General features: G+C 37.8%; 1 long non-coding RNA gene across 1 annotated transcript; it reads left to right on the forward strand.

The window, feature by feature from the left end:
• The first annotated feature begins 6,180 nt into the window (after positions 1 to 6,180).
• Positions 6,181 to 9,183, forward strand: LOC107613689 (uncharacterized). Its single transcript, XR_015902203.1, has 4 exons — positions 6,181 to 6,383; positions 6,476 to 6,529; positions 6,607 to 6,763; positions 8,904 to 9,183. It is a non-coding gene; the product is annotated as an uncharacterized LOC107613689 (long non-coding RNA).
• The last annotated feature ends 11,028 nt before the right edge of the window (positions 9,184 to 20,211 follow it).

Consider the following 20,211-nt stretch of genomic DNA (forward strand, 5'->3'; position numbering starts at 1 on the left):
TACGGGCGAACCTCCTGTCCAAGTTAGCGAGCACAAAACCGGGGGCGGGCAACCGGTCTCTGATCCAGAGCTTGGTAAAGGAACCAGCAGTCACCCTCCACTTGATGAAGATAAACCCCTCCTGGATGGACCCGATAACCGATTTCTTAGAAAGCGGCAAGCTCCCTGACGACGAGAAGGCGGCCAAAGCGTTGAGAAGGGAGGCGGCCAAATACGTGACCATACAAGGGCAGTTGTTTTGAAAGGGACTCAGTCAACCTTTGTTGAAGTGCCTACACCCCGACCAAACGGACTATGTGCTTAGAGACGTCCATGAGGGGTGCTGCGGGCATCACATCGGGGGCAAAGCCGTAGCAAGAAAGCTCATCAGAGCCGGTTAGTACTGGCCATCAATGATGAGGGACTCCAAAGAATTCGTAAGGAAATGCATCAAGTGCCAGGAGAACGCTAATTTTCATAAAGCGCCGGCTTCCGAGCTAAATCTGCTGACGTCTTCCCGACCTTTCTCACAGTGGGGAGTCGACCTCTTGGGCCCCTTCCCGGTTGGTCCAGGGCAAGTCAAGTACCTCATAGTTGCTATTGACTACTACACCAAGTGGATAGAGGCTGAACCACTAGCCAGTATATCCTCATCCAATTGTCGAAAGTTTATGTGGAGACAGGTGATAACTCGATTCGGCATCCCACAAGTCGTTATCTCTGATAACGGGATGCAGTTCACTGACAAGAAGTTCGTAGAGTTCCTTGCCGGTTTGGGCGTAAAGCAAAAGTTCTCATCTGTAGAGCATCCCCAGACAAACGGCCAAGTTGAGGCCGCAAACAAGGTCATCCTGATAGGTCTCAAGAAGCGGCTTGATAATAAAAAGGGAGCATGGGCTGACGAACTCGCCTCAGTTCTCTGGTCGTACTGAACAACCGAGCAATCGTCCACAGGAGAAACCCCTTTCCGCCTGACATATCGTGAGTAAGGGTCGATCCCACGAGGATTGATGGATTAAGCAACAGTAGTGTTTGATAGGCTTAGTTAGATAAACAAAAAATAGTGTTTGAATATTCAAAGAGCATTAATTAATAAATTTAGATGTTTGAAGACAAGCAGGTGAATAAGTTAGGTGTAAAATATTGAGAAAGCAGTTAAGGTTTCAGAGTTATCTATTTTTCCGGATTAACTTTTCTTACTAACTATTTTAATTATGTAGGATTTAATTTATGGAAAACTATATGTGACTAGACCCTAATTCCTTAGACCTTTCTAGTCTCCTCTAAAATTTATCAACTGCCAATTCCTTGGTCAGTTAATTCCAATTAGAAGCTGCATGATCAAATTCCAGTTTATATGCCACAAAAACTCTAATTACCCAAAAATAAAAGGATTATATGTCACGTATTCTGTTAAATCCAGATAATTAAAATTTATGAGAATATGTTTTCAAGCTGTTGTTCAAGTAAAGAGCTTTTCCAAGTTTTACAAGAACTCAAATAGAAAGAGGGTCATACTTCCGTTCCACCCAAATTCCTAAGATGAAGAGCGAAAATAATTCTTAAATTGTAAATCCATACATTAATTAAAATAGAAAAAGCAATAAAATCAATCCATACAAATAGACAGGGCTCCTAACCTTAACAATGGAGGATTAGTTGCTCATGGTTCAGAGTAGAAAACTATGATTACGGAATGTAAATTTGTATAGAATTGAAAGTCTGGAATCGAATAATGTTGAGGTGGTATCCCCCTATTTATACTAATCCTAATTAATTTAAAATCTATCTTTAAAACTAAAATAATATATTTTCCTATTTTTAAAATTTGAATTTAAATTAGAATTAATTATAGCAATCAGCAAATCTTTAATTGATGAATGGGGACCACTTGGCTTCACTAGGATCCACGCCTAACTTGGGCTTGGAAGCATGAATTGGAGTTTAGTTGAGTAAAGCTGCACCTAAATTAGGCTTTAGTATGCCTAACTTGGGCTTTAGTGCGCCTAACTTGAAGTGGGCAGGACCAATCTCGCGTATTGTTGTTGTGTCTTGCACCTAACTTGAGAAATCTCAAGTTAGGCGCAGCCTTGGCAGCAAGTTCGAAGAAGAAGTATGGACTATTATATATTGTTAGAAAGTTCTGAAAGTTAGCTTTCCAACGCCACTAGAATCACGTCCATTGGACCTCTGTAGCTCGAGTTATTTAGGTTTGAGTGCAGAGAGGTCAAGGTTGACAGCATCATTCGCCTTCATCTCTTCTTCTGCAGAAACTCCATCAAATCCAGCTGAATGCTACCTAAAATAAACAGAATTGCACAAGATTCAAAGTAGCATCCATATTGGCTAAAAGATAATTAATTCTTTATTAAACTCAACAATTTAGATGCAAATTCACTAGGAAAAGATAGGAAAGATGCTCACGCATCACAACACCAAACTTGAACTGTTGCTTGACCTCAAGCAACCAGAACTAATATAAGCTTATGATGTGAATTTGCATGAGAATGAGAGTTAGATTAAGCTCATGTCTCTTCTTATAGTGGGGTTTACAACTGCAATCCTGAATAGTTTTGGCATCTCACTTTATCCTTTGAAGTTCAGAATGATTGGCATCCATAGGAACTCAGAATTCAGATAGTGTTATTGATTCTCCTAGTTCAGTATGTTGATTCTTGAACACAGCTACTTTATGAGTCTTGACCGTGACCCTAAGCATTTTATTTTTCAGTATTACCACCGGATACATAAATGCCACAGACACATAACTGGGTGAACCTTTTCAGATTGTGACTCAGCTTTGCTAGAGTCCCCAGTTAGAGGTGCCCAGAGTTCTTAAGCACACTCGTTTTGCTTTGGACTACGAATTTAACCGCTCAGTCTCAAGCTTTTTACTTGACATCTTCACGCCACAAGCACATGGTTAAGGACGGCTTGATTTAGCCGCTTAGGCCAGGATTTTATTCCTTTGGGCTCTCCTATCCATTAATGCTCAAAGCCTTGGATCCTTTTTACCCTTTGCCTTTTAGTTTAAAGGGTTATTGGCTTTTTCTGCTTGCTTTTTTTCTTTTTTTCTTTCTTTTTCTTTATTTTATATATTATTTTTATATATTTTTTTTCGCAAGCTTCGTATTTTTCACTGCTTTTTCTTGCTTCAAAAATCAATTTTATGATTTTTCAGATTATCAATAATATTTCTCTTTTTTCATCATTCTTTCAAGAGCCAACAATTTTAACATTCATAAACTTCACTATAAAAAATATGCACTGTTCAAGCATTCATTTAGAAAACAAAAAGTATTGCCACCACATCTAAGTAAATAAGACTACTCTTAAAATTAACTCAATTTCTCATGCAATATATCACTTCTGTATTTTTTATTTGAATTCAAGCTCAGTGAGTAATACGTGAGACATCTTTTAAGGCAATTAAGAGAAAACTAAACTAGACCTAGGATTCTAACTAATAAAGGATCATGCAACAAACAAAGCAAAATAGCAGAAAACCGGAACATAATATAGAAAAAGAGGGGAGGAATAAAAAATGAAAAGAACTCAACCACCTTAGTTATCCTAGCGGTCGTTTTATTCTTCAGGTTGTGCTCCTCAGTAAAGATGATTCGCCTCCCTTTTGGTGCCATAGAAATAAACAGAAAACCCGTGAGCGAAGCGTCAACACCAAACTTAAAGATTTGCTTGTCCTAAAGCAAGGAAGAACTGAAAATAGAAAGAGATAAATATTACGATGAAAGCAAAAGAAAAGGATAAAAGAACAAGAGAGAATTAGGATTGGGAGAGGGAGAAAGAAAGTTAAAACTAGGCAGCGAACTAGCGTAGTTGTGCGGCGCAGGCGACGCGTACGCGTACGGCACGCGTATGCGTGGGTCGCGAAATTTACTTAATGACGCGTAAGCGTCAGGCACGCGTCCGCGTGCCCTGGATTTTGTGCGATTCGCGCGAAGCCAACCGCGCGCATGCACAACCCTCTGTTCATTTTTATTTTTCACGCACACCCATCTGACGCGTACGCGTCATCGACGCTTGCGCGTCGGGTGCTCTCCCTCTTTTTTATTTTGTTATTTTATTTTTTTATTTTTTTCTGAAGTGTTTGGTTCCTATGATAAAATAGCTGCATGATCAGAGAAACAGTAAAAACTTAGTGAAAATCAAATAAGGAAGAAAATCACTACTACGAAAACTAACTAAGGATACGAAATTATCGGGCTGCCTCCCGACAAGCGCTTCTTTAACATCACTAGCTTGACACTTGATTATTGAAGTTTCTTCCTCTTCTTCCAGTTGGTTAAAAGAAATGTCTTTAAGGGGGAAGAGGTGAAGATTAGTGCCCCCTGATATGAAGTCCTCCTAACAAGCTTTCTTTTTGTTGTGATTAGCTTGATTCACCTTGCTTGTTGGGGGTAGAGGTTGGATTGCTTTTTGTTGACCTTTTCTTCTTCATGGATATTTTCTTCTATTTCTTGGTCACAATCCCTTTTTCAGTGCTTTCCTTGGTTATCTTCACTTCTTTGATTTCAACATGTGGGTGTTGTGTGATGGCTAGAGTGTACCCTTCATCAAGAACTTCTTGAATTGGTGGTTCAATAAACTCACCCTCTATGTCACTCTCTGCTTCATTGGGGTGTAGATTCCCATAATTATTTTCATCTCTTACAACCTCCTTTGTTTGTGCATCTTCCTCCTTTGTTGGTGCATCTTCCTCCTTTATTTTTGTATTTTCCTCTTCTTCCATGTGTGAGGAAGAAAAGTTCTCTAATTCACTGGAGTATGAACTCCTTTGATTGATTTCCTCACTTTCTCTATAGGATCTTGTATTATATCTCTTGGAAAGGAATTTGCTTGCTCCTCTTCTTGTGACTTGATAATCGACTACACATGTTTCTCTACATTTTTTGACACTCGTCTTTATATCATGTAAGAATTCTTTCATGAGAAGCTCAAGATATGATGGTATTTGAGATGAATAAGGAGGAGGTGATGGTTCTTGATAACAATAAGAAGGAGGTGATGATTCTTGATAAGAGTAAAAAGAGGATGGTTCTTGGTAAGAATAGGTAGATGGTGGCTCTTGATATGGGTAGAAAAATAATGGTTCTTGGTATGTATATGGAGATAGTGGTTCTTGATATGAATAGGGAGGTGGTGACTCTTGATAGTTGGAACATGGAGCACTGAAGTTTCTTTGGTTTTGACCTTGCCAACCAAAATTTGGGTAGTTTCCCCATTCATAATGATATGAATCACTACTCGGGTGTGAGTAGTAACCCATATGATCTCTCTCCATTATTTTTCTTTAGCACAAAACACCAAAAAGGATTAAATGCACCATATGGTAAACAGGAAATCAAAGAAGAAAGAACAGAATTCTAAAAATTAAAATAAGAAAAATTAAAATAAAACTAACTAGGAAACACCAAACTTAATTTCAGAAATTAAGAAAAATATTAATGCTATTTATTTGTTTATATATTTTTTTTCTTAAATTTTTTTTTTTGAAATTAAAAACAGAAATAAAATAAAACTAATAAAATATAAAAAAAATTTAATAATGAACAGAAACAAAATGAAATAAAAAAAATAAAAATAAAAATAGAAAGGAAAAAAAAGAAACGACGTAAAGTTTTGAAAAGAAAAAAAAAATTAAAAGGAAGTGAAACCAAACTCAGGGACAAGGGAAACAAAATGAAAAGTAAGAGAAAAAAAATAAAGAAAAAAAATTTGAAAATAGAAATTAATAATATTAAAATAAAACTAATTAAAAGAAAAATTATCTAATCTAAGCAATCAAACAATGAGTAGTTGTCAATCACAATCAATCCCCGGCAACGGCGCCAAAAACTTGGTGCGGAATTTATAACCCACAAACTAACCGACAAGTGCACCGGGTCGTACCAAGTAATACCTTACGTGAGTAAGGGTCGATCCCACGAGGATTGATGGATTAAGCAACAGTAGTGTTTGATAGGCTTAGTGTAAACCCCGCTAAAATCGGTAAATTATTAGTTAATATATTGAATTTTAATTAGGAAAGTTAAAAATACAAAACTAATATTAAAATAGGATAGAGCTCGTCGAAACGAAAATTTTGATACCAATTTCGATAATTTGGCCCAAAATCAGACCGGAAGGGCCGAACCGGTTGAACCGGGGCCCAAACCGGAACCATGGGTTCAACCGGGCCCCTAACATAAATGAAGCAGCAGCTTCATCTTCTCCATTTCACCACAGCAACGAAAAACACAGCAAGGGGGAGAAGAGAAGAAACCTAACCCTCACCATTCCTTCCAACTACCATAACTTCCTCATCCGGGCTCCGATTGCCGCACCGTTCGCGGCCACGCGCTCAGCGCGTCGAGCTCTACCTTTCTATCCAAACAATTTCTCTGGTAAGCCTTCTATTGAGTTCAGAATCTCTATCCCTCTTTCTTTGGTAAACTTGAAAACCTATAGTGAATCTTGTCCAATTTTTGTGTTCTAGGTTCAAGTTAGATTCCGGAACTTGTGGGCTCAAGCTATTGAGCATATGGGTATGGTAAGAACACCCTAACCCTAGCTCAATCTTGTTTTTGGTAATAGAGAACTGAATTGGAACATATATATGTGTATTAGGTGTAGTTTAAGAGGGTGTTTATGCATTGAACTTGAATTTGGATTACTTGGAGCTTTGTTGGTGACAAGGCTTGCTTTGGGGCTGTTTGATTGAGCTTGGAGGGGCTGTGATTTTATGTTGAGAAGCTGCCTTGGGTGAATTAAGTGATCGGCCAAGGTATGGTTTAAGTTTCGCACGTTTAATATTTACGGTGTTGTGAAAACTTAGGTTAGAGGAACCATAGAATAAGTTGGATTGTTTGTTGTATTTAATGATTAGCCTTGTAATGTTGTTAGAATAGATTTGTTAGTGAATTTATATATTAGAATTATGAGGTGTGAAAGCTATTAATGGTGTGCTCTTATATTTATTTATGATGGATTAGAATTGGTGTTTGTTAATAAGGATGTAGAGTTGTGTTGTGGTGGTATTGTATATGCTGTAACTAATTATGTAATGATCGGAATTGCATGAGACCAAGTTTGGGCTAAACTTGGGAATATAAGGAACTAAACTGGAAATTTTGGGACTTTTTTGTTAAATATACAATTTATGGCAAATTTTTAAAGTTAGGTTGTTAAATCTGTCCAGCAGCAGAAAAGATCAAATAGGCAGCAACTTGTTTGTCTTGCTGCGACTTTTACGAGTTGAGTTTTGGAGCGAAACCAATTTTGTTATAAAATTTGATTAACTTTCTTTAGTTCTCTAAAATTTCAGAATTTTAAGAGTTGAGGATTGGGAGCTGTGAATTTTTGAATATTGGTGGTCAAAACTAAAAAGAAACAGATTTCAGCAAGCTATGCATCAACTTCCAATGCTTGTAACTCTTAGAATTAAATAGAAATTGGGTTGCAACCAAGACACACTTGTTTTTAGATGAGCAAGGGGTTCTCAAATCAAAATTTAGCTTAATTGGAGTTTTGTAATAAAAGTTATTCCAATTGAAAGGTACTAAGCTTGTTGGTTTTTAAAACAGATTTTGTCTCATTTTTACTTAACTTCCAGGTAATGTAACTTTTTCATTAAAAATGGTATTGACTCAGAACCAATTGAGAAAGAAACCTAGATGAGTAAATTTTAACTACATTAATTTTCAAAGTCATTGGATTTAACTTGGATTTTATATTGAATTTTGAATATCACATGCTGCTGCTATTTTTCTGGTTTTATGCACTGCAGAGCAGTCACGGTTTTTCCTTTATTCCTGAGGCTAGAAAAATCAGAAAATTATGATATTTAGTTTGTTAGAAAGCTTATTTCAATATGAACGCCTGGACATAAAGTTTGTGCAATTCCGAGTTCATTTGCTATATTAAAAACAGAAAAGAAAATAGAGTGTCGAGGATGTCTTAGTGATAGTCATGAGTTCGAGAAGTTAAAGTTCAATCCTCGTGTGATGTGATTGATTTAATGTTAGAGTTGGGTTGATTTTAAGATTATTCGATATTAAGAAGGATGAGAAGAGTTTGATAAAAAGTTTGGTCAGGACCCGGAAAGGGTAATCAAGTTGAATTATAAGGGAATGACGATGAAAAATGTGAAAGGGAGGTTGTTAATAAAAGGAGTTAATATGCCATGGCTTGATGAATGATTAAATAATGATTATGACTATGAAATGGCTTATGAATAATGCTATCTGAGATACGAGTTCCCTGGGTAAGAGCCGTGGCTCGCCACCACGTGTTCCAGGTTGAATCTCGATACTCTGTTGACCCTACGTCGTAAGGGTGACCGGGCACGTATAAATTCCCGGGTATGGATAGCCCCCATTGAGTGATTATATGATGATTGAATGTGAACTCTATGCATAGACTCTTGGGGATGCGCGACGGGGGACAGTCTAAGGTTTTCGGACTTGTCGGGTTGGCTGGATAACCGACAGATGGGCCCCATCAGCCATAGGACAGGCATGCATCATATGCATTTGTTTGTATTGATTGCTATGCATTTTTTTGGGTATGCCTAATTGATATATATTATCTGCTATTTGTTATACTTGTTATTTGTACTATTTGATCATTACTTGTGCGTGAACTTGTTTGGTTGCTTGTTTCTGTTACATTCTGAATGATGAAAGGATGGAGAAAACGGAGGAAATGGTTTGATGTTAGGTTAAGCTTGAACTTGAGTAAGTTAGGCAGATTTAGAATACCTACCCCTGTTTATGGCTTCTGTTTAGTACTTAAGTTGGATAATTGAATAACGGAGTTCTAGGATTGCCTATGGCATTCTCAGGACCGTATTTCTTATACGCGTGGCACTTTTACCATGCTGAGAACCTCCGGTTCTCATTCCATATTGTATTGTTGTTTTTCAGATGCAGGTCGAGAGGCTCCTCGCTAGGCGTCTGGATTCTGGAAAGCGAAGTAGTCCTTGGGTATATTTTGGTTTCTATTTGTATATATGTATGTATATGTGTAGCTTACTCTCCAAGTAACTTATGTATGATGCTCCTCTTAGAGGTTGAGGGAGAGATAGGAGTTTACTTTGGTATTTTGGTATATTTTGGGGACACTTATGTATGTTTATATGTATATATGTATCCTCCGGCCAGCCTTAGCTTCGCAGGCTGAGTCAGAGGCTAGTTATGCTGTTCCTTGGCTTTTCTTTATCCCTTCGTTTATTGTTTTATCATGTTCCTATTAGGTTTCTTAGCACGCAAGTAATCCTATTCCTTGAGCGTTGCGCTTTTTATTTTGCGATTTTTGTTTACCCGCTCTGTTTCAAGGCTCCTAGTATATTATTTCTTTCAGTATTATATGTATATCCTTACTATTAAAGGTCTGTAATACCACACTACCTCTGTTCTATGACTTAAGCATAAAACACTGTGTAGTAGGGTGTTACACTTAGCTAGACAAATAGAAAAGAGTGTTTGAATATTCAAAGAGTATTAATTAATAAATTTAGATGTTTGAAGACAGGCAGGTGAATAAGTTGGGAGTAAAATATTGAGAAAGCAGTTAAGGTTTCAGAGTTATCTATTTTTCCGGATTAACTTTTCTTACTAACTATTTTAATTATGTAGGATTTAATTTATGGCAAACTATATGTGACTAGACCCTAATTCCTTAGATCTTTCTAGTCTCCTCTAAAATTTATCAACTGCCAATTCCTTGGTCAGTTAATTCCAATTAGAAGCTGCATGATCAAATTCCAATTTATATGCCACAAAAACTCTAATTACCCAAAAATAAAAGGATTATATGTCACATATCCTGTTAAATCCAGATAATTAAAATTTAGGAGAATATGTTTTCAAGCTGTTGTTCAAGTAAAGAACTTTTCCAAGTTTTACAAGAACTCAAATAGAAAGAGGGTCATACTTTCGTTCCATCCAAATTCATAAGATGAAGAGCGAAAATAATTCTTAAATTGTAAATCCATACATGAATTAAAATAGAAAAAGCAATAAAATCAATCCATACAAATAGACAGAGCTCCTAACCTTAACAATGGAGGATTAGTTGCTCATGGTTCAGAGTAGAAAACTATGATTACGGAATGTAAATTTGTATAGAATTGAAAGTCTGGAATCGAATAATGTTGAGGTGGTATCCCCCTATTTATATCTAATCCTAATTAATTTAAAATCTATCTTTAAAACTAAAATAATATATTTTCCTATTTTTAAAATTTGAATTTAAATTAGAATTAATTATAGCAATCAGCAAATCTTCAATTGATGGATGGGGACCACTTGGCTTCACTAGGATCCACGCCTAACTTGGGCTTGGCAGCATGAATTAGAGTTTAGTTGAGTGAAGCTGTGCCTAACTTGGGCTTTAGTGCGCCTAACTTGAAGTGGGCAGGACCAATCTCGCATATTGTTGTTGTGTCTTGCGCCTAACTTGAGAAATCTCAACTTAGGCGCAGCCTTGGCAGCGAGTTCGGAGAAGAAGTATAGACTATTATATATCGTTAGAAAGATCTAGAAGTTATCTTTTCAACGCCACTAGAATCACATCCATTGGACCTCTGTAGCTCGAGTTATTCAGGTTTGAGTGCAGAGAGGTCAGGGTTGACAGCATCATTCGCCTTCATCTCTTCTTTTGCAGAAACTCCATCAAATCCAGCTGAATGCTACCTAAAATAAACAGAATTATACAAGATTCAAAGTAGCATCTATATTGGCTAAAAGATCATTAATTCTTTATTAAACTCAACAATTTAGATGCAAATTCACTAGGAAAAGATGGGAAAGATGCTCACGCATCAACATACGGGGTGGATGCTATGATACCCGTGGAGGTCGGTGAGCCGAGCCCACGATTACTTCTGCAGGGAGTGGAAGAAGTAGTAGAGAAGGACCTAGTAGATGAGGCTAGGGAGATTGCCCATTTGTCAGAGGTAGCACTAAAGCAAAGAATGGCCCTGCGCTACAACGCCAAAGTACTCAGGAGAGAATTTGAACAAAACGACCTAGTTCTGTGGCGCAACGACATCGGGCTACCGACTCAAGAGGAAGGCAAGCTAGCAACAAACTGGGAAGGCCCTACAGGGTCAAAGAAGTGATCAGCAAGGGCGCCTACAAATTGGAGGGGCTCGACGGCAAGGAAGTCCCGAGAACCTGGAACGCAGGTAACTTAAGAAGATTTTACTCTTAGTTCAAACACGCCGAGTAGGCAATTTGACGAACTCAAATAATTTACTATCAAATAAGTTACCTTTGTTAAGAACTTATCATTGCAATAGACTTGTTCAACTGTCGATTAATGTTCACTTGTCAAATTTGCTTTTCCCCTTTTATACGTCCCACGACAACAAATTTCTTATAATACATGTTAAACGGGACAACGACACGGTACCCCGAGACTGATCACCCTGGAAACCGACCAAGTTAACGCCATAACAAACGGCTACAGCGATAGTGAAGCCACGACTTAGCTTCGTCAAAATTACCAACATGACGGTAAACAAACGCAAGCGACAAGCCAATACCAACAAAACGATAATAAAATGGAACGAAAATACACTGCCAAATAAACAAAAAAGGCAGTAATTATAAGCCGACCTGGCAGCTATCAAAGCAGTTTAGATACAAGTCCTACAAAGTTCATCAAACTCCGCGACAAGTTCTACAACAAAACCACAAATCTACAAAGTTCATCATTTCTTCGGCATATCAACAATCTTGCCATCTTTGATCGTTTTGAAAACCCCGATTGCCGACGTGTCGAAGTCAGGAGCCACAATTTTCACTTGAGTCTTAAGGGCCTCTTCAGTCATCAGGATCGCACTCTTTCCCTACTTCACGGTCTCTTTATGCTTCTTCTTAAACTCTTCAGCTTCAGCTTGAGTGGTCTTAGCCGACGAGACAGCCACATCACGTTCCTTCTCCAAAGAGACCACCCGACCTTGCGCGGCATTGAGCTGGCTCTCCAAAGTCATCTCCCGCTCGGTTAGACGGCAGACGGTAGCATCAGAAGTCTTCAATTTTTCCTCGGCAGCTTTAAGCTTCTCCTCTGCCTTGGACAGCTGCTTCCGAAGTGTTTCAACTTGAGTCTTGAATTGATTATTGGCCTTAGCAGCAGATTCGAGCTTCCTATGCAGCGACTGCATCCCTGACAGCTCAAACTCGACCTTCCGAGCTATGGAAGCACCGCGGAGAAAGGTACGGTACATCCACCTCGCCTGCCCCGCAAGATCGGAGCCATGGAAGTGTTCTTCCATGCCGGGAAGCAGTTGGGAGTCTATGAAGGTCCCGGCATCGAAGTTCCTCTCCATCACGGTAAGGACTCCTTCAGGGCTGGAGGATGACTGTTGAGTTAAGAAATTAATTAATAAAATTGATGATGACAAACATTTGATTAGTAGGCTAATCACCCAATTAGTTTTGATTATTTTTGATAAGTGATGCAGGCTAAAAACAAGTGTTGTAGCAGCCCAACATCAAACAAAAGATATATGCTAATGGGCTGAATGGTAAGTGAAAATAAAGACAAGCCCAAGTCATTCATCTCAAGCAAAAAAAAATCTTCAAAGAAGCAAAGCAAGGCACCAACGGGTTGTTTAATGGAAAACCAATCCAAGCCCGTATCCATCCCACAAAGCTTCTCTTGTAAGATTGAAGTCTTCTCTCTTTCAAAGTGCAACGTTCATCTCTCTATGACCAAGTCAAATCAGCTTCAGAAAAGTAAGAAAGAGAAAGAGAGAAAGAGCTTCTTCACCAAGATAGTCACCAAAGAAGCAAGAAAGAGAAACTAAGCTTGAAAGGCAGAAGTCATCTCAACAAATCCAAACCAAATCAAGCTTAGGTTATAGGTAAATCTTTTCCTCATACATGCAACTTGGTTACATCTCTTCTTCCCAACTCTCTGCTCTATCCGAAATGGGACACAAGGGAAAGAGGATTTCTGTTCTTCCCTGTTGTGTATCTACGGTCTTAAACAAGACTTGGGGACCAAGTTAGTTTTCAAGGGCTCAGATCAAGTTGACCTTTGGAAGATTTCTATGGTTGCTGTTTCATGTATTTCGGTCAAGATGAGGAAGTCAAAAGGAAAGTTTCCTCTCTAAGGATTAAGGTGAAAAAGTGATTCTGTGGGTTAGTGAAGCTCAAGGCTCAAGGTGTTGACCTTGGAAGAAGAACCAAGCAACATGCAAGGAGATAAAAGAAGCTTGCTGCTCATTCAGAAGGCAAGGAGAGAAAACCAGAGTGTGTAAATAGTGTTATGTTTAGAAGTTCCTCTACTTGGATAATGCTTTCTTTCAAAGAAGCATTCGGCCAATACTGAAGAACTGCATCTGAGGTTTGCGAATCTGGTTTTGCACATAGCAAAGAGGTTGCTGATGAAGTCAATCTCCTTCATGTTTTACTGATTGTAATGTACTTTTCTAAGTTTATCTTTCTGTAATTTCTTGAGAGAAAAGGCATTGTGAGAAAGCTTAAGAAAAAGCCATGAGTGGAAAAAGGTTGAGAGATACACTTAAGAGAAAAGCCTAGAGTTATTTTCTGATTTCTTTAGGTTGGTTACGTGTCTTGTATCTTGTACCTGTAAGGTATCCCTTTCTTAGTTGGGTTAGCACTAAGAGGAATAGTTAGGTATTAGCATAGCCAATGTCAAGTTAGGTTAGAACTTGAGTGTGAAAGGATTGGGTCAATCCTGTGAAATTGGTGTATGTAATACTGTTAACTATAGTGAAATTCTTCCATAGTTGTGGAGGAGACTGGATGTAGGTTGCATAGCACAAGGCAACCGAACCAGGATACATGCTGGTGTTAGCTTTTCTCTTATCTACTGAGTTTTGTTTTCTGATATTCATGAGACAAAAATAAATTGTCTCATAAATTTCTGCTGCTGAGTTCAAACAGAACCTGAATTGAAAGTTCATTTTAAAAGGGTAACAACAGAAACTTAAAAGGAAGGCATAGATTCAACCCCCCTTCTCTAAGCCTACCACAACCTTCAATTGGTATCAGGAGCTAAGGTCTCAAGAATCAAGCTTAACCGCTTGGAGCAAAGATCCAATGGCGAACAACTTGGGCACAACCACAGTTGCCTACACCCTCACTGAAGGCCAGTCAAACAACCGGCCACCTTTCTTCAACGGGAAGAAATACTCCTACTGGAAAGAAAGGATAAGAATTTTCATCAAATCCATTGACTACATATGGAAGATTGTTGTGAGCGGAACCAAGATCCCAACAAAAACAAGTGCTGATGGAGTGATGACTCCAAAAGAAGAAACTGAATAGAATGAAGATGATAAGAAGAAGATAGAGCTGAATGCCAAAGCAATCAACCTTCTTCACTGTGCTATCAGCTTTGAAGAGTACCAGAAGGTATCTAGATGCAAGACAGCCAAAGAAATCTGGGAAAAACTCTAGGTTACACACGAAGGCACTAAACAAGTCAAAGAAACGAGGATTGATATGCTGCGAAAAGAGTATGAGATGTTTAGCATGAAGGATGGAGAAAGCATTGATGAAGCGTTTGAGAGATTCTCAATCATAATCAACAACCTTGATGCTATGGGTACAAACTATGCAGAACAAACCTTGGTGAGAAAACTCCTTAGAAGCCTCACAAAAGAATGGGAAACCACTGCCACTGTCCTAACCGAAAGTAACAACCTAAGTCCCATAACCTATGATGAGCTGAGAGGAAAACTCCTTGCCTATGAAGTCACACACACAAACACAGACTAAAAAAAAAGGGAATAGCCCTCAAGTCACAAATAGAACTGAAAGAGAGTGAGTCTAGTGATGGTATTTCAGATGACAAGCTTTTGTTTTTTACTAGGATATTTAGAAGGATGATGAAGAACAAGGGCAAATACAAAGGTTCAAGTTCAAAGGAGCACAAGATTGACTTGAGCAAAGTGACGTGCCATCACTGCAAGGAGGCTGGACACTTCAAGCTAAACTGTCCAAAGCTCAAAAAGGAGGACAAAGGAAAGAAGGAAAGGAAGAGAGTACTTATGGCAGCTTGGAAGGATCTTGAGAATGACTCAAATGAAGAAGAAGAATCTGAAGGAGATGACAAATACTGCTTCATGGCTGGAAACAACAATCTTGATGAGGTAAACTATTATGATCTGACCATTGAGGACTTGCATGCTATTATTGATGATCTCACTTTAAACACATCAAAACTGCTTGATAAATACAATGAATGCAGATCTGAAAGAGATGTGTTAAGAGCTGAAAATGAATTTTTAAAAGAAAAGGTGAAGGAAACTGAATATGCTTTGGACATCATTGAAGAAAACAGATTTCTAAAATCTGAACTTGAAAAATTAAAAGGAAAGCACATTGTGGATCCTTCTCATGAGTTAATTGCTGAAAATAAAAGATTAAATGATATGATTAAAAGGCTTAATGGTGACTTAGCAAAGTTTGCTCAAGGTTCTAGTAACTTGGACAAATTACTTGCAAGCCAAAAACCATTGTTTGAAAAATCTGGTTTAGGCTACATAGCCAAGGAAGATGCAGTTTCTAATATTTCCTCTATAAAGTTTGTGGCTTCTTCATCAAATACCAAAACCATACCAAACAAATCTGGTATTGAAAATGCTCAAACATTTGAAGAAAAATTTGATGAAGTATACACAAGTGAAACTGAACCTTCACCAAGAACTGAACCAAGTTCAAACCGGCCAGGTTTGGGTTACATTTCAAAAAATGAGGCTGTTTTCAAGAAACCACCATTTTACAACAAAACCTCATATTCGAAAGGTAAAAATGTTCAAAGAAATTCTGGTGAAAATGCTTTTGCAAAGAGGAACAACTTTAATAAAAATCAGTTTGTCAAAAGAAATGCATCTCCTCCAAAAACCAGAAAATTTCAACACTTTAATCATTTCAAGCAATATAACTCACCTCAATTTCAGCGACACACATCTGAAATCATTGTGTCAATTGCAAGAAATTTGGTCACTCATATGAACAATGTTTCATTAAAAAAAGAGTTGTTGGAAACAAAGTTTACAATGTTGTTTGTGATTTCAATGCACTTGGGCAACCAAGATGGATTAACTTCAAAGGATCCAAATCAATTTGGATACCTAAGGCTACTTGAAGCTCTTCATGCAGATTTGCCTAGCATCCAAGAACAAAAAGGACATGTGGTACATGGATAGTGGATGTTCAAGGCACATGACTGGAAGGTCAACCTACTTTATCAAACTAAATAAGTACGATGGAGGTTTTGTGACCTTTGGAGATGATGGTAAAGGTAAAATCATTGCTGTTGGAAAAGTAGGTAATGAGCAATCTACTTTCATTGATGATGTACTTTTGGTATGTGGTTTAAAGCACAATCTTTTGAGTATAAGTCAGCTGTGTGATTTAGGATATTTAGTTGTTTTCAAAAGGCTTGAATGCTGTGTTGTTAATGAAAAGACAAATGAAGTGATGTTTGTTGCCAAGCGTTTCAATAATATGTATGGACTTACTCTTCATGAACTAAAGGATCAAAATGTAGCTTGTCTTCACTCTAAAGAATCTGAAAAGTGGTTATGGCACAAGAGATTGGGCCATGCAAGTATGTTTCAAATAAACAAACTTGTAAAGAAAGAATTAGTAAGAGGTCTTCCTTTGATAAAGTTTGACAAAGACATCACTTGTGATGCTTGCCAAATGGGAAAACAAACAAAAAGTTCTTTTAAACCAAAGGAAGACATCTCTACTAAAAGACCACTTGAGTTGCTACACATTGATTTATTTGGTCCAACAAGAACTCAAAGCCTAGGTGGTAAACATTATGGTTTAGTAATTGTGGATGACTACACTAGGTTTGGTTGGGTTTTATTTCTTGCACACAAAAATGAAGCATTTTCGGTCTTTGAACCTTTTTTCAAGAAAATTCAAAATGAAAAGGATTTGAAAATCTCTTCTATAAGAAGCGATCATGGAACTGAATTTGAAAATAATTTGTTTGAATCCTTTTGTGAGGAATTTGGAATATCTCACAGCTTCTCTTGTCCAAGAACACCACAACAAAATGGTGTTGTGGAAAGAAGAAATAGAAGCATACAAGAGATGACAAGAACTATGCTTTGTGAGAGTAATGTTCCAAAATTCCTTTGGGCTGAAGCGGTTAACACAACCTGCCACATTTTGAATAGAACAATCATAAGAAAATTTTTGAAGAAAACCCCTTATGAACTTTGGAAAGGCTACCCACCAAACTTAGATTACTTACACATCTTTGGATGCAAATGTTTTGTCTTAAATAACAAAGAAAATTTGGGTAAATTTGATCCAAAGGCTTATGAGTGTTTGTTTGTAGGATATTCCACAACTAGTAAAGCATATAGGGTTTATCATCAAGATGCTAGGATTATTGAGGAGTCCATACATGTTACATTTTGTGATACTAACTTGGTACAAAGCATTTTGGAAGATTGTGATGTAGAAAATCAATCTCAAAAGGAAGATGAAGCTTCTCAAAATCATAAAAAAGAAAATTCTGGACAAGCTGAACCAAAAACTGCTAATGCTGAAAATTCAAGAGACAATTCCATTTTGTCTCATGAATCTGAAGGAAATCCTGCAGCCAGCAGCGTTCAGAATCCCTTAATGACTGAATCTGCCTCCAAGTCCACCAGACCTCGTGAATGGAGATTCTTGAAGAATTATCCTGAGGAATTTGTCATTGGGGACGTATCTCATGGAGTGCAAACAAGGTATTCCACTAGAAAGGCAAATGAAGGATCAAACATTGTCCTTCTTTCACAAATAGAGCCTCAAAACATCAAGGAAGCACTTAATGACCCTTCTTGGGTTAAAGCTATGGAGGATGAGCTTCTTGAGTTTGAAAAGAACCAAGTATGGACTTTGGTTCCAAGGCCAAGTGGAAAGAAAGTGACCGGCACCAAGTGGATTTTTCAGAACAAGTTGGGAGAAGATGGTAGCATTGCAAGAAACAAGGCAAGGCTAATGGCACAAGGATATGACCAAGAAGAAGGAATAGACTTTGATGAATCCTTTGTCCCTGTTGCCCGAATGGAAGCCATAAGACTTCTCTTAGCTTATGCTGCATTTTGTGGTTTTAAATTATATCAAATGGATGTGAAATGTGCATTTTTGAATGGAGTAATAGATAGAGAAGTGTATGTGGATCAGCCTCCTAGTTTTAAAAATAAAGAGCATTTTAATCATGTTTTCAAATTATCTAAAGCTCTCTATGGTTTAAGACAAGCTCCTAGAGCTTGGTATGAGAGACTTAGCTATTTTCTGTTGAAAAATGGTTTTCAAAGAGGCACCACTGACACAACTCTATTTATTAAGAACTCTAATGATTCTTTTATTCTAGTCCAAATATATGTTGATGGCATTATTTTTGGATCAGCCAATGAATCCCTTTGTTCTAAATTTGGAAAACTCATGACAAGTAAATTTGACATGAGTATGATGGGTGAACTTAATTTCTTCCTTGGGCTGCAAATTAAACAAACTGAAAAAGGTATTTTCATTCATCAAGAAAAGTATGCCAAGGAATTAGTTAAGAAATTTGGTATGGATAATGCCAAACCCATGGGAACTCCCATGCATCCTAGTTCTAAATTAGATAAGGGAGAAACTGAGAAAGATGTTGATGAGACTAGGTATAGAGGAATGATTGGTTCTCTTATGTACTTAACTTCCTCTAGACCCGACATTGTGCAAAGTGTTGGATTGTGTTCTAGGTTCCAATCCAAACATAAAGAGTCACATCTTTCTGCAGTTAAAAGGATCATTAGATATGTTCATGGCACATCCAATTTTAGTCTATGGTATCCTAAGATTGATGATTTTTCTGTAGTTGGTTATTGTGATGCAGATTTTGCTGGTGATAGAGTTGATAGAAGGAGCACTTCAGGCCTATGTTGCTTCCTTGGAAAGTCCTTAAATGTCTGGTCAAGTAAGAAGCAACCAACAGTGGCCTTATCCACTGCAGAGGCTGAGTATATAGCTGCTTCTTCTTGTTGTTCTCAGCTTTTATGGTTAAAAACACAGCTTGCTGATTACAAATTAAATGCTAAAAATATTCTCTTGATGTGTGATAATATGAGTGCCATTAATATTTCTAAAAATCCAGTTTTGCACTCTAGAACTAAGCATATTGAAGTAAAATTTCACTCAATAAGAGAACATGTCTAAAAAGGGGATATTTGCATTCAATTTGTTAAATCAGAGGAGCAATTAGCAGATACTTTTACAAAACCATTAGCTGAGGATAGATTCTGCATGCTTAGGGATAGTCTAGGAATTCTGAGTTATGATTCTTTGTTTGAAAAATGATGATGTATTTGCTGGAGCTTTTTGTCTCATAAACAGGCATGAGACAATTCTGGGCAGGTGATGAACGTTTCCCTCAAGTCAGCGTGTTCTGGGCTTGTTTCAAGTGAAACTCAATCGGGGCCAACTTCAAAATTCAGATCAAGAATGGTCCAAATGTGTTTCATTAAATCCATATCACCTCAAGGCCCAAATATGACTGTTACAATTCTTTGCTAAAATTTTTTTTGGTTGGCCTGTGTGTTTAATTTTGTTTAAGGGTTCTTTTAATATTTTTGTCCAAAAAAATTTTCAGTTTGATTTATTTTTAATTTTAAGGATTTCGAAAATTTAAAATTAAAAATTTCCTTGTTTTTAAAATCAAATCAAATCTTTCTTTTATGAGATCATGTCTTTTCAAGTCTTTTCAAATGGTGATGCATTTGCATGGTTTTGGAAATCCACTTTTAGGTACGGTTACCAACACTCCCTCTCTTCCCTCCATAACTTCTCCTCACACTCTTCGGTTTCTTCCCACTCACTTTACTGCTTCTCTTCCTTCAAAAGACTGAACCTAACCAAATGAGGAAGAAAACCATTGCTAAAAGGCCTCCTCGTGAAAAAGTTTACAAACTTCCCTCAAAACCTTCCACTCGCTCCCAAGACCGGACCTTTACTCCATCTCTTTCTCCTCCTACCTCTCCTCCTCGCTCTGTTCCCATGGCGCGAACCAAAACCACTCCAAGGTACCCTGCTCCTGCCAAGCCGACGCCACCACCTAAGACGACGCCCTCCAAACCAAGCTCTTCAAAATCTGGCTCATCCAAGGGGAAGCGTCCTGCTGTTGAAGAACCTGATCCTAAGACAGCAAAACCTAAGTCAAGGTCTGTCCCTGTTCGATCACAAAGAGGTAACCCTCATC

The sequence above is a fragment of the Arachis ipaensis genome, chromosome B1 (assembly GCF_059453495.1).
Source record: "Arachis ipaensis isolate K30076 ecotype BB chromosome B1, ASM5945349v1, whole genome shotgun sequence".
NCBI classification, from domain to species: Eukaryota; Viridiplantae; Streptophyta; class Magnoliopsida; order Fabales; family Fabaceae; genus Arachis; species Arachis ipaensis.